Here is a 17,985-nt window from a genome sequence, read left to right on the forward strand (position 1 = left end):
GAACAATGTTAAATAGCCAAATGTCTCCAATTTTTTTTATCACGTTTTAAAGAAAAGTTAATTATCTAAAGTTTTTCATATTCTGTGTGTTGCATGAAGATAGACACACAAAGAAACAGGAAAAACTATATATGACCATCTATGACATTCTTAGACTTTCTGGTTTGTCCTAAATTTTATTTTTTTCAAAAATAACCCCAAAACAAAACAACAACAAAAAACATCACTTTACTTTAGGTCGAAAATTTACTATACAAGGTCCCTTCTCATACAAATTTATTTTTTTTCTTTATAACCTTCATTACCAAAAACATGTCTTCATATCCATAGTTTTATTCACATCACTCTCCTCTACTTACTGGTTCCTTACTACCTTGTTTCATAAATAACATTTTGAAGCCCATAATTTAAATTAACTTTTAGATAACATCTGAATTACACAAAATTAACCTGTTTCTCAATAAGAACACATCTTCTTTGGCACATTTTATATACACAATTATATATTCACTATGATTTTTATCCTTAAAACCTTAAATTTTAGTGAAACCTAGGAAGCAAGAAATCCTGAACTATCAGATATTAGCATTTTATAGATGAGAAAGATTCCACAATTTTTAGAAACATATTTCCCCATATCATAACCATCTCTTAATTGGAGATGACACAGATATCTAATGAACATCAAAAATAATTTTAAGATTTTAAATTACATAAAAGTTTACCTAAAACATTTATCCCATTTACATGTACTCAAATCTTTCATTTTTAACAGTTTATTGAGATTACTTCTGAAAACTGAGATATTAGACCATGATTTAAAGTTGGTGATTTCCTTGTGAACTATTTTTTAAATAGCTAGTGAACATCAGAATTTCTCTTGAAGTTCTTGAGAAAGAACCTCAAACTTAAATACGTGGGTATTTTTGCCAATAACTCAGAAGATTCAATTTTTATTAAATGAATACATTCAATTAGTCTTATGTATCAAAAAAATTGGACAAAGATCATTTTCTTGGGCTGGGTTTGTAGCTTTATAACTTTCTGTGCCAAACCCTGATATCTCAAAATATGTAGCAAGGACAAATGGAAAATCCAGATAAAAATGTATACTGACAATTCTGAAGACATTTTTATTTTTATTTTACCAATAATTTAAAAGCCAGTTTGTTTGTTAAATATTTACTTAAGTCTTGTGAACTTGAAAATCGCTTGGACTTATTTATGAGTGCTCTTTTATCTATAAGCCAATTTGGTAGCCACAACATATAACTCAACAAATGTACATACATAAATACATCCAGACCTGTATACACACACAAAGATCCAATAGCTTTTACCTTGGAATTTTAGCCATGAGATAGGAATTCAACAGCTTTTACCTTGGTCTATAAACATGTACACATGGCTGAACTTTGTTAGCCCCAATAGGTAATCCAGTGAAGTCTGTGAACCAAAATTTTGGGTAAAGCAGTTTCTATGGCAGTTTGATTTTTAAAGGCCAAACTTTCCCAAGCTCCAAAGAACACTGGGGCCAAGCACCAAAGGAGAACATCACATCCTAACTAAGCCCAACCCTGTCTAGAACAGCAGCCCAAAAGCCTGGATACATGCACCTGCATTCCACTTTACCATTTAATAGCAAATTCCAGATTCTAAACAATATTGGGGTCAAATAGTATTACACAAGAATATCAAATTTACTGAATTCTAATTTCCCATGACTGTATCAAACACATACCAATATCAAAACATAATCTAACTGTTGCAGCAACAAACAAGTCCCAAGAGTGTCCAAACTAAAACAGTTGGGGTGCTTCCTCTTTCCATTGGTTGGGCTTGATCAACCTGCAAACAAAAATACCTTAGGAATTTCCCAAATTGAGAGGAGGTGATCCTGCTGTCTGATACCCACAAAAGACACTCACTTGCCTGGACACACACACAACTCCAAACAAGCCCCCAACAGTGTCCATACTGAAAGAGTCAGGGTAGTTCTTTCTCTGTGAGTTGGGCTTGCTCAGCCTGCAAATGGAAACTCCCTTTAAGATTTCCCAAATTAACAGGAGCTGATCCTGCTGTCAATTCCCACAAAGACACTCGCCTATCCAGACACAAATGTCAAATTTCAAAGTTCTTCCCTGGCAATCAGGAACATATTTGGGGTCGGTTACAGCAGAGCCAGAGAGAGATGGAATATCACTTCCAGCCAAAATGGGTGGTCAGCTACTCAGGAGGGCTTCTGAGACACGGCCCATGACAGCAAAGCCATGAGCAACATGTGCACAGTCAGGGAACCAAAATCTGTTCCTGAAATACTAGGGGTTTGGTTTAGGTCTTGCTGCTCACCACACAGGAAGCCAATGATTGAGATGACAAGTACTGCTGAAGAAGAAGGCTTTAATCTGGTGCTGCAGCCGAGGAGATGGGAGCTCAGTCTCAAATCCATCTCCCTAATGGACTAAAACTAGGGGTTTACCTAACAGGGAAGAAATGTAACAATGTGTAAGAAAATAGGAACTAGGGAGGGGCAATGATATGGTTTGGCTCTATGTCCCCACCCAACCCTCATCTTGAATTGTAACCCCCACATGTTGAGGACGGACCTGATAGGAAGTGAATGGATCATGGGGGAGGTTTCCTCCAGGCTGTTCTCATGATAGTGAGGGAGTTCACACAAGATCTGATGCTTTAAAAGTGGCAGTTTCCCCTGTGTTCTCTCTGTCTCCTGCCAATTTGTGAAGAAGATGCCTGTTTCCCTTTCACCTGCTGCCATGATTGTAAGTATCCTGAGGCCTCCCCAGCCATGTGAAACTGTGAATCAATTAAACCTCTTTCCTTTATAAATTACCCAGTCTCAAGTAGTATCTTTGTAGCAGTGTGAAAATAGACTAACACAGGCAAAGAAGCAATCATGATAAATGAGGGTTTGAGGATGTCATTGTCTGGATGTGGTGACCTGATGAGTTTCAGTCCATTGATACTTTTTTTGAGAGACCTGAAAATTATTTTTTGAGGAAGAAACTCAGATAAAACAAATATTTTATTTTATTTTATTTTAGATGGAGTCTCGCTCTGTTGCCTAGGCTGGAGTGCAGTGGTACAATCTAGGCTTACTGCAACCTCTGCCTCCTGGGTTCAAGCAATTCTTCTGCCTCAGCCTCCCAAGTAGCTAGAACTACAGGTGCGTGCAGCCACGCCCTGCTGATTTTTGTATTTTTAGTAGAGACAGGGTTTCACCATATTGACCAGGCTGGTCTCGAACTCCTGACCTCATGATCCGCCTGCCTTGGTCTCCCAAAGTGCTGGGATTACAGGAGTGAGCCACCACAAGTTTTAAGTCTTATGATCAGAATGGTCTATTTCTATGTTTTATATATATACACACACATATACATTATATTATATATATGTGTGTATATATATGTGTGTGTGTATATATATACATGGGACTATTGGTCAGTTTCACAAGCATTTATGTGAAATTTGACTCCATGCTAAATCTGGCTTTATGCTTAACTATGTTAAAAAGTAACTGCCAAACTGTCGACTGGTTTTTTTTTTTTTTACTATAATTCTTATTTTACCTTCATCAAGACTAATAGCTTTAACTATGAGCAATGATAATTAGCTAGATTTTTCCAGTTTTCTATCAGGTTTTAAAGAATATTTTATTATTTAAACTTTTTAAACTTTTATTTTCTCTTCATATGCATGAAGATAGACATACAGAGAAAGAAGAGAAAACTACATATGATGTACACAGGCCATCTACAACATGCTTGGATGTTCTGTTTTGCTCTAAAATTTCTTTTATTTTTTCTTAATTTTTAAAAAAATTATGAATCATTTTATTTAGGACAAAAATTTGCCATACAAGATTCCTTCTCATACAAAATTATTATCTTTTTTTTATAACTTTCCTTACCAAAAATTCATCTTCATACACATAACTTTCTTCACATTTCTCTATGCTATTTACTTGTTCCTTTCTATCTTGTTTCATAAATAACCTTTTAAAGTCCATAATTTGAATTAATCTTTAGATAACTTAGATAACTTCTGAATTAGACAACAGTATTCTTTTTCTCAACAAGAAGACATCTTTGGCATATTTTGTATACAGAATTATATATTAACTAGAAAAATTATTCACAGTAACCTTAAATTTTAGTGACAACTAAGGAGAAATCCTGAGCTGCCTATCAGATACCAGCATTTTATAGTTGAGAATCATTCTGCAATTTTTAGAAACATGTTTCCCCATATCACAACCTTTTCTTAATTGTAAATGATCCAGACAGCCAATGAGCATCAAAAAATGATTTTAAGAGTTTAAATTATGGAAACAGTTCACCTACAGCACTTACCCATTTACATACTATTTATTGTAGCAGTTTATCAAGATTATTTACATACCCCTTTCTTGTTAATCATTTTATAACCTGTGAATATAAGATGTTCAACTAAGTAAGAACCTTTAGGTTAATTACTTGAGTATTTTTACTAATAACTCAGAAGATTCAGCTGTTTTCATTAAATCAACAACATTAAATTATTCTTATTTATCAAAAAAAAATTTTGCACAAACAAAAAGTATTGTGTTTTGGCTAGGTTTATAGTTTTATAACCTTCTGTGCCAAACCCTGACACCTCAAAATATTGAACAGAGACAAATATAAAATCCAGACAAAAATTAATGATGACAATTCTGTAGACATTTCTATTTTTATCTTATCAATAGTTTTAAAGCCAGCTTGTTTATTAAAGATTTACTAAGCCATGTGAAATTGAAAAATACTTTGGACTTAATTATGAACACTCTTTTTTTAATAATCTAATTTGGTAGACACAACATATTAAAAATGTGCAGATACAGCACACAGTTCAGAAGTTGAGAGCGGACTATCAGCCCCTCTAAAATTTTCCAGAAATTAAGCCAGTCAGCTGAATCCACCTTATATCACAATCAAACCCTCAAGGTCATCAAATAGGATAAAAGAAACAAAAAAAATCCAAAGTTCAGCACCTTCAAAGATTGGAGGAATATAAGGCCACAAAGATGAGAAAGAACCAGTGTAAGAACCCTGACAACTCAAAAAGTTAGAGTGCCTTCTTTCCTCCAAATGACTGCACCATCTCTACATCAAGAGCTCTGAACTGGGCTGAGATGGCTGAAATGACAGAAATAGAATTCAGAATATGGATAGGAATAAAGATCATTGAGATGCAGGAATATGCTGAAACCCAAACCAAGGAAACTAAGACAAAATAGCCAATATAGAAAAGAATGTAACTAACTGGATAGAACTGAAAAACACACAAGGATTTTATAATGCAATCACAAGTATTAGTAGCAGAACACACCAGTCAGAAGAAGGAATCTCAGTGCTTGAATACTGGCTTTTTGAAATAAGACAGTCAGACAAGAATAGAGAATAAAAAGGGATGAACAGAACTTTTGAGAAATATGGCATTATGTAAATCTACAACTCATTGGTGTCCCTGAAAGAGATGGGGAGAGTGTAAGCAACTTGGAAAACATATTTCAGGATATCCATGAGAACCTCCCCACCCTGGTTAGGCCAATATTCAAATTCAGGAAATACAGAGAATCCCAATAAGATACTTAACAAGAAGATTATCCCAAAGACAATAATCATCAGATTCTCCAAGGTCAAAATGAAAGAAAAAATGTTAAAGGCAGCTAGAGAGAAAGGTTAGGTGACTTACAAAAGGAAACCTATCAGCCTAACAGCAGACCTCTCAGCAGAAATATTACAAGACAGAAGAGATTGGGGACCGATATGCAACATTCTTAAGGAACAGAAATTCCAAAAAATTTCATATCTGGTCAAATTAAGTTTCATAAGCAAAAGAGAAATAAGATCCTTTTCAGTCAAGTAAATGCTGAGGGTATTTGTTACCATCAGACCTGCCTTACAAGAGCTCCTAAAGGAAGCACTAAAGATGCAAAGGAAAGACCATTGCCAGTCACTATAAAAACACACTGAAGTGACATAGGCCAGTGACATTATAAAGCAATCACATAAACAAGTCTGCAGCATAGCTAGCTAACATCATGATGACAGGATCAAATCCACACATATCAATACTAATCTTGAATGTAAATGGGCTAAATTCCCCAACTGAAAGGCACAGAGTAGTATGCTGAATAAAAAACCAAGACCTATTGGCATGCTGTCTTCATGAGACCCATCTCACATGCAATAACACCATAGGCTCAAATTTTTTAATTGTCTACCAAGCAAATGGAAAACAGATAACAGCAGGGGTTGCAATCCTAATTTCAGCCAAATAGACATTAAACCAACAAAGATTTCAAAAAGACAAAGATGGGGATTACATTATAATAAAGAGTTTGATTTTAACGAGAGGACCTAACTATCCTAAACATATATGTACCCAACACAGGAGCACCCAAATTCGTAAAGCAAGTTCTTAGAGACCTACAAAGAGATATAGATCTCTACACAATCTTTAAGAGACTTTAATACCTATGGACAGTATTAGACAGATCATTAAGACATAAAATTAACAAAGATATTCAGGACCTGAACTCAACACTGCACCAAATGGATCTGATAGACATCTGCATAACTCTTCATCCCAAAACTAGAGAATATACATTCTTCTGATCACCACATGGCACATACTCTAGAATTGATCACATAATGACACATAAAACATTCTTCAAATGCAAAAGAACTGAAATCATAACAACCAGTGTCTCAGACCATAGCATAATCAAATTAGATATCAAGACTAAGATACTCACTGAAAACCATATAATTACATAGAAATTGAATAACCTGCTCCTGAATGACCTTGGGGTAAATAATGAAATTAAGACAGAAATCAAGAAGTTCTTTCAAACTAAAGAGTACAAAGATACAACATACCAAAATCTCTGAGACACAGCTAAGGCAGTGTTAGGAGGAAAATTTATAGCAATAAACGCTCACATCAAAAAGTTAGAAAGATCTAAAAATTACTAATCTAACATCCCCACTAAAAAACTAGAGAACCAAGAAAAAAACAAACCTGATGCTAGCAGAACAAAAGAAATAACAAAAATTGGAGCTGAACTGAAGGAGACTAAGACACGAAATGCTATTCAAAAAATCAATGAATCCAGAATTTGTTTCTTTGAAAAAATTAGTAAAATACATAGAACACTGACTAGGCTAATAAAGAAGACAGAATACCCAAATAAACACAATTAGACATTACCAAGTGGATATTATCACTGACCCTACAGAAATACAAATAACTATCAGAGGATATTATGAACACCTTTATAAACATAAACTAGATAATCTAGAAGAAAAGGATAAATTCCTGGACACATACACTCACCAAAGGCTGAGCCAGGAGGAAATTGAATTCCTGAGCAGACCAATAATGAGCTCTGAAATTGAGTTAGTAATAAATTGCTTACCATTCAAAAAAGTCTCAGAACCAGATCAATTCACAGCTGAATTCTAACAGATGTCCAACGAGCTGGTACCATTCCTGTGGAAACTGTTCCAAAAAAATTGAGGAAGAGGGACTCCTCTCTAACTCATTCTATGAGGCCAGCATTATCCTGATACCAAAACCTGGCAGAGACACAACAACAGAAAAAGAAATCTTCAGGCCAATATCCTCAATAAAATGCTGCATACTGAATCCAGCGGCACATCAAAAAGCTTACGCACCACGATCAAGTAGGCTTTGTCTCTAGGATGCAAGTTTGGTTCAACATACGCAAATCAGTAAATGTGATTCATCACATAAACAGAACTGAAGACAAAAACCATGATTATCTAAATAGATTCAGACAAGACTTTGATAAAATTCAACCTCCCTTCATGTTAAAAACTCTCAATAACCTAGATACTGAAGGAGCATACCTCAAAATAGTAAGAGCCATCTGTGACAAACTCACAGCCAACATCATACTGAATGGGCAAAAGCTAAAAGCCCTGTCACTGAAAACTAGAGAAAAACAAGGATGCTCTCTCTTACCACTCCAATTCAACATGGTATTGGAAACTTTTGCTGGAGCAATCAGGTAAGAGAAAGAACTAAGAGACATCCAAAAAGCAAGAGAAGAAGTCAAACTATCCCTGCTTGCAGACGACATGATCCTATATCTAGAAAAGCCCATAGTCTTGGCCCAAAAGCTCCTTCATCTGATAAACTTCAGCAAAGTTTCAAGATACAAAATCAATGTACAAAAATCACTAGCATTCCTATAAATGAACAGCTGTCAAGCCCAGAGCCATATCAGGAACACAACTCCATTCACAATCACCACAAAAAGAATAAAACACCTAGGAATACAGCTAACCAGGGAGGTGACAGATCTCTACAAGGAGAACTATAAAACATTGCTCAAACAAATCACAGATGATACAAACAAATGGAAAAACATTACTTGCTCATGAGTAGGGAGAATCAATATAGTTAAAATGGTCATACTGCCCAAAGCAATTTATAGATTCAATGCTATTCCTATTATTACTACTACTGAGATTCTTCACAGAACTAGATAAAACTATTTTAAAATTCATATGGAAACAAAAAAAGGCCTGAATAGCCAAGGCAATTCTAAGCAAAAAGAACAAATCTGGAAGCATCATGCTACTCGACTTCAAACTAATATGGCAGGGCTACAGTAACCAAAACAGCATGGTACTGGTACAAAAACTGACACATAGACCAATGGGACATAATAGAGAGCCCAGAAATAAGACTGGATACTACAACTATCTGATCTTCAACAAAGCTGACAAAAACAAGCAATGGGGAAAGGACTCCCTGTTCAATAAATGGTGCTGGGATAACTGTCTAGCCATATGCAGAAGATTTAAGCTGGACCTTTTCCTTATACCATATACACAAATCAACTCAAGATGGATTAAAGAAAATGTAAAACCCAAAACTATAAAACCCCTAGAAGACAACGTAGGTAATACCATTCAGGACATGGGAATGGACAAAGATTTCATGACAAAAATGCAGCAATTGTAACAAATGCAAAAATAGACAAATGGGATTTAATTAAACTAAAGAGCTTCTGCACAGCAAAAGAAACTATCAACAGAGTAAACAACCTACAGAATGGGAGAAAATTTTTGCATGCTATGCATCTGATAAAGGTCAAATATTCAGCATCTATAAGGAACTTAAACCAATTTACAACAGAAAAACAAACAACTCCATGAAAAAGTGGGCAAAGGATATGAACAGACACTTCTCAAAAAAAGACATATGGCCAGGCACGGTGGTTCATGCCTGTAATCCTAGCACTTTGGGAGGCCAAAGCGGGTGGATCACCTGGGGTCAGGAGTTTGAGACCATCCTGGTCAACATGGTGAACCCCATCTCCACTAAAAATATAAAAATTAGCTGGGCAAGGTGGCACACACTTGTAATCCCAGCTATTTGGGAGGCTGATGCAGGAAGGAGAATCGCTTGAACCTGGGAGGTGGAGGTTGCAGTGATCTGAGATCATGCCACTGCACTCCAGCCTGGGGCACAGAGCCAGACTCCATCTCAAAAAAAAAAAAAAAAAAAAAAAAAAAAAAAAAGACATATATGTGGCCAAAAAGCATATGAAAAAGGCTCAACATCACTGATCATAAAAGAAATGCAAATTAAAACCACAATGAGATATGATCTCACACTAGTCAGAATGACTATTATTAAAAAGTCAAAATATAACAGACACTGGCAAGGTTGCTAAGAAAACGAAATGCTTACATTTCGTTGGTGGGCATATAATTCATTCAACCATTGTGAAAAACAATGTAGCAATTCCTTAAAGACCTAAAGCTAGAACTGCAATTCCACCCAGCAATCCCACTACTGGGTATATACCCAAAAGAATATAAATCATTTTATCATAAAGCCACATGTCACATGCACACATATGTTTACTGCAGCACTATTCGTAATAGCAGAGACATGGAATCAACCTATATGCCCATCAGTGGTAGACTGGATGAAGAAAATGTGGTACAGATATACCATGGAATACTATGCAGCCATAAAAAGGGAAGGATGGGCCTGGTGGCCATTATCCTTAGCTAACTAATGCAGTAAGAGCAAACAAAATACTACATGTTCTCTTATAAGTGGGAGCTAAATGATGAGAACACATGGACATATAGAGGGGAACAACAGACACTTGGGCCTATCAGAGGGTGGAGAGTGGATGGTGGGAGGACAGAGAGGATCAGGAAAAATAACTATTTGGTACTTGGCTTAACGCCTGGGTGATAAAATAATCTATGCAACAAACCCCCATGACATAAGTTTTTCTGTGTAACAAAACTGCACATATACACCTGAGCTTAAAATGAAGTTAAATTAAAAGACAATAAAAGAAACACAAAAAACAACAAAATAAATGTACATACACATAAACACACCTAAACATATATACACACACAAATCAAATAGCTCTTACCTTCTAACTCTAGCCATGAGATCTCAATACAAAGTCACTGGTGTATGAACATGTTCATATGGTTACAGTTTGTTTGCCCCAATAGATAATTCAGTGAAGGCTATGAAGCAAAATTTTGAGTAAAGCAGTTTCCGTGGCAGTTTGATTTTTAAAGGCCAAACCTCCCCAGACTTCAAAGAACACTGGGGCCAAATAGCACCACAGGAGACCCAACCCTGCTTAGAAGAGCAGCATAAAAGTCTGGATTCATGGAACTCGATCCTACTTTTTCAGCATTTCAACAGCATTACAATTTAAAGACTTTCTGACATCAGACAAGATCAGTGCATTCACGGTCATATGACCACAGCCATCGACCCACAATTACATTCAGCCTAACCCTGAAGAATGCACCCAAGAGGACTGCACTCTGGCATCAAATCTCAACGTCCCATGACACACACACAATCCGCAAAACACAATCCAACTCTTGTGGCCACAAACAAGCCCCAAGAGTGTCCAAACTGAAACAGTGCTTCCCTCTCTCAGTCTGCTGGGGTTGTTCAACCTTCAAATGAAAATTCCTTAAAAAATTTCCCAATTGAGACAAGCAGATTCTGCTGTCTGCTTCCACAAAGGACACTCATGTATCCTGATGCAGGTGTCAGATTTCATAGGCTGTTCTTCCTAGGCAATCAGGAATGCAGCTGGGGCCTGAGAGAGAGAGAGACAGATCCACCTTCCACTAAAAAAGGGTTGGGCAGCTGCTTAGGAGGGCTTCTGAAACTCTCCTGGCCTGCAGCAGCAGAGCCCCAGGCAACATGTTTCTGGTTAGGAAACCAAAATCTGATACCGAAACACCAGGGGTTCAGTCTAGGTCCTGCTGCTCACTGCACAAGTCAGTCACTGAGAGACAATGAGTGTTGCTAGGGAAGAAGGCTTCAATCAGGTGCTGCAGCTGAGGAGATGGGACATCAGTCGCACATTCATCTCCTCAATCTACTAAAATTAAGGGTTTATATAGTAAGGACGAAATGTAACTATGTATGGGAAAACAGGAATTAGGGAGCAGTAAGGAAGATAAGTTGATCAACAAGAAGCAGGTGATCAGTTAGGCAATCATGATGGGTGAGGGGACTGACATCTCGTTGTCCAGATGCAGTGAGCTGGTAACTTTCAGCTCCTTAATACTATCTGGGAGCCCTGACTTTTGGTTTTCTGAGAAAGGAACTCAGGTAGATTAGACTAGGGTAGAAGTGAAGATGGGGAGAAATAAATTAGAATTCTTTTTGTTGTTAAGTCTAATATGTTTTAACATTTGAATAGATGAATAGAGGTTGTGTGGATGGCTGACCAAATCCATTGAGCTATTTGCTGAGATTAAAATACTGTATGCTAGGGGAGCAGGTTGGGTTGGAAATGAAATCAAGAATTTTGTTTGGAGATATTATATTTTAAATGCTTACTAAACATCCAATTATAGATGTTAGCTAGCATCTGGGTTGATGATTTTGGCATTTAGCAATTTGGCAATTGAACCACAAATTGTATAATTATTAGGATAAAGTCAGTGTTTAATTCATGGCACAAGACGAATTCCCCGAGAAGATAATAATAGAAGAAAAAAGATAACTAAATAGTGAATGTTGGGAAAGTCCTAAATAGGGAAGTTGGAAAAATAAAGGAAGAGTCAGCAAAGGAACCTGAGCTAGATAACAAACAGAAAAAGATGGTGCATAGAAATCAAGAAAATACAGTATTCAAAATATGCCATATTGTAAAAGGTCTCAATTTCTTTTGATAACACAAATAGCTTTAAGACAGAGAAGTGAGCCAAGACGGGGCTGGGATTTGATTGCTCTCATATCAACAATGCAGTGAAGTACCTGTCTCATTGCGTGTACCGCCTTCAAAATAATCTGCTACAACATTATATGAAGTTAACTGAAAAGCAAATTATAGTAATTCATTTCAAGAATGCCTATTTATTTCAAACTTGAATGGTTGAATATTGACAATTTTATGTGATTCAATTTAATAATGAGTAGTCATTAAAATAGATGATGTAGTCAATATTTTTAGACATGAAATGTACCTATGTAAGAAAATAAAACCTGCTGTCTTTTTAATATCCTACGACAGAATAAATTCTAAGATATTTAAATGTAAAAAATTAAGCCATACAAGTACCAATAATAAAATAAGCGAATTCCTCCATAACCTGGTATGAGAAAATTTTTCTTTGCTGTGATTCAGGGTCAGAAATTACTAGAGAAAAATTGATACATTCATTTACATAAATTTGTGAAGTATTTTATGATAAAATTATTATATGCAAAAAGAAAAATAAATAACAAATTCGGACATATATGAAACACATATAAGAAGCAAAATATTAATGTTCCTAATATATAAGGGGCAGTAAAATTAATGGCTTTAAGGTAAACTCAGTGACTTTGCATAAGTAACTCACAGTTAATAATGGAGATGGTGATATTTTATCTCATACAGTGTCTCATACAGTAAATGAAGAAAAATATTTAACATCCTTTTCTGTGTGTCCGATTTATAGTATATGTTCAAGAATGGTAGTTCAGTGTAGTTCAAGAGTGATCATATGGCATGATATTAATAGTGGAGTCCAACTGTAATCCTCATTATGAGCATAATCATACCATGTTAATGTACTTTCATTCAATCAAAATCATGTAATCATATGACTGTAGTGTCTGTGGTTTACTATCATCTCCTCCTTCATAGTAAGCAAAAGATCTAGCAATGACAACTTAGAAAAGTAACCATTATTATTAAGTTAAATATTTTTGTCCTAGCAGATACTTACATAAAACTGAATAATAAAAAGGGTTCAGCAACAGGAGTTAAGACATTGACTGACCACTGATAATAGAGAATAACTACTTGAACCAGTGTTACAGTATGGCAAAAAGATTATTTCTATTGCAGGAACCATGTGATTATGGGCAACTATCCCATCCTGAAAAACTCTTAGTGTGATGACAACCATGAAATTAATTGATAACATACCTGGGTTAATTTTTCAAGGATTATTTTCAAAGGCTCTTGTAATATGACAAAAATCCATAGAATCTGGAATTGGCCAACTGGAGATTTTCAATCCTGATCCCTTTGCCTAAATTGATCCAGCTCCTACCATCCCATACAGAAACTCACCCTTCTATTGAATCTGTGTATAGGATGTTCCACTTTAATAACTCCAATAACAGTGCCAGAGTGACTAAAAAAGATACTTCAGTGATCGTTGTTCACTTGCACATCGTCCCTTCAATATATTAGGAGCCTGTCTTTAATAATGGAGAATTAATATGAGTGTTATTTGTAATAAAAATAAATAGAAAATCTTTATTTGGATTATAACTTTTAGAATACTATAATATAAATTTCCAATTATGATGAAGGAAGCATATATGAAAACTATTCTTGTATCTCTGTCCATCAGTATTGAAGTCAATTTAGGAAACAGTTTCTGGACACTGGCTTTCTTTAATTGATGGTGTCTGTCTCTTGCTGCTTCCTAGATTACAGTTTTCATGAAGAGCTGATAATTTTTTTTTCTATTACATTTTGTAGAATTACTCGGTGGGCTGAAAAGCAGTCCTATTTCAAGAGAAAATGAGATTAAGAAACCTCATTATTATAGCATTAGCTTATAACCAGGATTATTACTAATAATTATTTACATTATACGGTACATTGTGAGCTGGCTTAATATCCTTTCAGTGATTGATTTCCCTTCCTTTTTCTCCAATAGCTAACATTTTCTTCTCTTTATGTCAGTTTAACCACTTTTGTAGTGATCTTAATGGCACTTTCCAATGTCCTGAAATATTAACATTGTTTGGTTTGCTGAGAAAGGATTAGAATTTAGATACCTTGAGTTTGCTTTCAGCATGCTAATGAGACAGTTTTATTGCTATGAGATAGTTATGAGGACGTTCACATACATTATATGTGAACTTACATTATAACTTACAAGCATGTTTATTTGGGTAAATTTAATTTCTCTGTTCAGAGCTAATCTACTTTAAATTAAGGGCTTTTTATAGTTTAAAACATTTAAAGGGGAAACTTACCACTAATCAATATTAGAAAGTATTCAAAAGCATTGTTTTCTTGCTTTGGAACATCACCAACCACGCAGAGAGAGTTATCATCTTGAAGTAAAGTAGGAACTAATCCTACACTACCTCTAGAAACACATTCCCGGCCTTCCTAAGAAGCTAGCTCTCCCAGCAGTCATCAGATTTCACCTCCCACGGGCTCTGCCTAATACGTCAAATTAGCCCACATTATCCAATTTACAAATTCTTATCTCATTAGTGATTATATTTGCAATGTATTTGTGATTGCTCTTTCCCCTAATAAAAAGATACATTTCTAGTATATAATCAGTGTCCACATTTGGACCTGATGCAGGTACCTGCATTAGTTTTACATATTTTAACTGTATTTATAATTTATTTATTTACATTTGTTATTGAATATTTCTCCTAGGTACAACATGCTACCTTATATTTGTAGGGACCTGTATGACTGATGTCATAATGAACAGCCACAGGTGCATCATAAATTTACATGAATACAAACAAAGTAATCTCCATTCCTGCTTATTTTCCAGAACATCTCCCTGTTCTTGTGTTCACAATCCATTTAAACTCACTGTTCTTAGGTACTGTTTCAGAGGTATTGTCTAAGGGCCCATGATCCATGATTATTAGAATCTATGACTTAAAGTTTCATCTCTTTCATGATTCTATCAACTTCCCTGAGATGCTTCTTGTGTACGGGCCTATATATAAATCGAACTTTTTAAAGTCTTCACGTAGACCTCCAGAAGTTTTAAATGTTCTCTTGAAGAACAGTTTGTCTCTTCTCCAAAAATTTGTCTTATCATGGATTTAGGAGGAAAGTATAGCAGAAAAAGATGACTTCCTACATAATATTTATTGTCTACATCTTCTGCAGTTATCACACACAATATCATTTATTATCACACATGATATTATTTAGGGTGGCAATGTGTTCAGCTAAAATGATCTATTTCTCATCCTACCTCGCGGATAGGTTTGTTCATATGATTAAGTTTTAAAAAATTGTTTAATTGACTTTTCGCAATTACTTTTGCACCAATCTATGTATGGAATTTGTTGGGAGGGATTTCTGTGAACACTCTTTAATAGGACACAAAGAGCTAGACTCCCATTTACATTTCCCATTTTCCTTTTGCTGCTTTCTGAGAATTGTCATGATTGTCAGAACTCTAGAAAGTTGCACATTAGGCAATCTTGAATATAGAAGTGGTAAAGACTGAGAAAGACAAAAGAAGCCTGGTTTTCTGATAACTATGAAGCTATCATTTTAGGCATGTGTTATTTGTCTCTATCTTTTAAATCGTTACATGAAGAACATGTGGGTTCTAGCATTAATCTAGCAGGTTCTCTGTTACTAGTAGTCAAACAAAATTACTAACTGAAGAAATACATCAAAATTAATTTTAACTGAGATTGAATTGATCACATTAGAAAATGATATGGGTCTTAGTTTAGATTGGGTAATGCTAAAAGCAGCTCCCGAAACAGATATTTGGGTCCCAGAAATTAATGTGGAAAGTGATTATGTTCAGATTTTTTAAGTTTAAGAATTAATCTGGGGCTGGGCACAGTGGCTCATGCTTATAATCCTATCAATTTAGGAGGCTGAGGCAGGTGGATCACTTGAGCTCAGGAGTTCAAGACCAGCCTGGGCCACAGGGCAAAAACCCTGTCTCTGCAAAAAATACCACAAATTAGCTGGGCATGACAGTGCGCACCTGCAGTACCAGCTACTGGGGAGGCCGAGGTGGGATGTTCACCTGAGTCTGGGAGGTTGAGGATGCAGTGAGCTGTGATCTTGCTACTACACTACATCCCAGGCAGCAGTGTGAAACCCTGTCTTTAAAAAAAAATAATAATAATAAAAGAATCAATCTAAGAAATTGTGTAAGTGATAAGGAAGGAAATAGTGTCAAAAGAAGAGCTTTAAATGGCAGCATATTACTGCAAGTAATTGGAGTTCAACCCTGCTGGGTTTCTCTAAAACACAACATAGAATCTACTATAGAGATTCCCCATCTAAGCCTATAAACCTGGGATATTTATTCAACAACTTTTGTTTATCATTGTTTAAGGGCTTCTCCTTTGAGCATTCGCTAGCCAGAACTTACAGCCTTTCCCAGTCATGGAGTAAGAAAACTTTTGTGGCTCGAGAATGCTCTAGAAGAAAATTTAAGGACTGATATTAGAAAGGCAATGGTATTTAAGTGAGTATTCATGACAAATGGTTTTGAACATAGAATTAACAGTATCTGCTAAAGTCCACTTTTTCACACTCGAAGTCATTGCTTTATCCATTAAAGTTGTTGTCCTGTCACTGATAGCCAGTCACAATTTGTAAAAGAAAAATAAAACTAAGGTAGTAGAAATAATAATAGTAATAAGAATAGCATTAATAATAATGATAAGAAGAAGACAGAGGAGTTATTAGGATACATTACATTCTCTGCTATAGTCCTTTATCTGGAGGCCATAATTGACATTGATTATCTTTTTTCCTACCCATTTTAGATTCTCTCAACCAAATAAAGTACTTCTTTTAGCCTAGGTTACTCAGTCAATTGAGTAACCTCAACAGTCATCCCTAAAGTTGTGATCTCCTGGTCCCTGTATTTCTGTTAGACCATAATTACTGGAGTTGTACTTTCATAGTCACTAAACATGGAAGTACCTGAAAGGTCTGGCAATTCTCCTAAGTCCTAAATATACTCTTTCCTGACATCAATAAGCAAAATAACACCCTAAAATTAAAAGCATATAAATATCAGAAATGCAAAATCAGCTTATATATTTGTTTCAGAAGAGAAATCTTGGAAAGTTATTTCCTATTTTATAGTTTTCTTCTAGTAAAAAGTAACCTATTTCATCATAATTTATTACGTTTCTATGTAGCAATATTTTGTTTAGGCTTTTACATCAAAATTTATGAGAAAAAATGGGCTATAATTTAAGAAATGTACTACTCTTTCTAATTGTTGATATCAAAGAAGACCCAACCTCCCCTCCCTTCTCCTCCCTTCCCTTCCTCTCCCCTCCCCTTCCCTCCCCTCCCTTCCCTTCTCTCCCCTCCCCTCCCCTCCCCTTTCTCTCTCTTTTTCTCTCCCTTCCTTCCTTTCTCCCTCCCTCCCTCCCTCCCTCCCTCCCTCTCTCTCTCTCTCTCTCTCTCTCTCTCTCTCTCTTTCTTTCTTTTTTCTTGTTCTTTCTCTTGGTTCTTTTTGTTTTTTTTGTTTGTTTGTTTTCTGGAGATAGAGTATTGCTCTGTTGCCCAGGGCAGAGTGCAGTGGAGCAATCTCAACTCACTGCAACCTCCACCCACTGGGTTCAGGCGATTCTCGTGTCTCAGCCTCCTGAGTAGCTGGGATTATAGGCATGCACCAACCCACATGGCTACTTTTT

Source organism: Macaca nemestrina, chromosome 11 (genome assembly GCF_043159975.1).
Source record: "Macaca nemestrina isolate mMacNem1 chromosome 11, mMacNem.hap1, whole genome shotgun sequence".
In the NCBI taxonomy this organism is placed as follows: domain Eukaryota; kingdom Metazoa; phylum Chordata; class Mammalia; order Primates; family Cercopithecidae; genus Macaca; species Macaca nemestrina.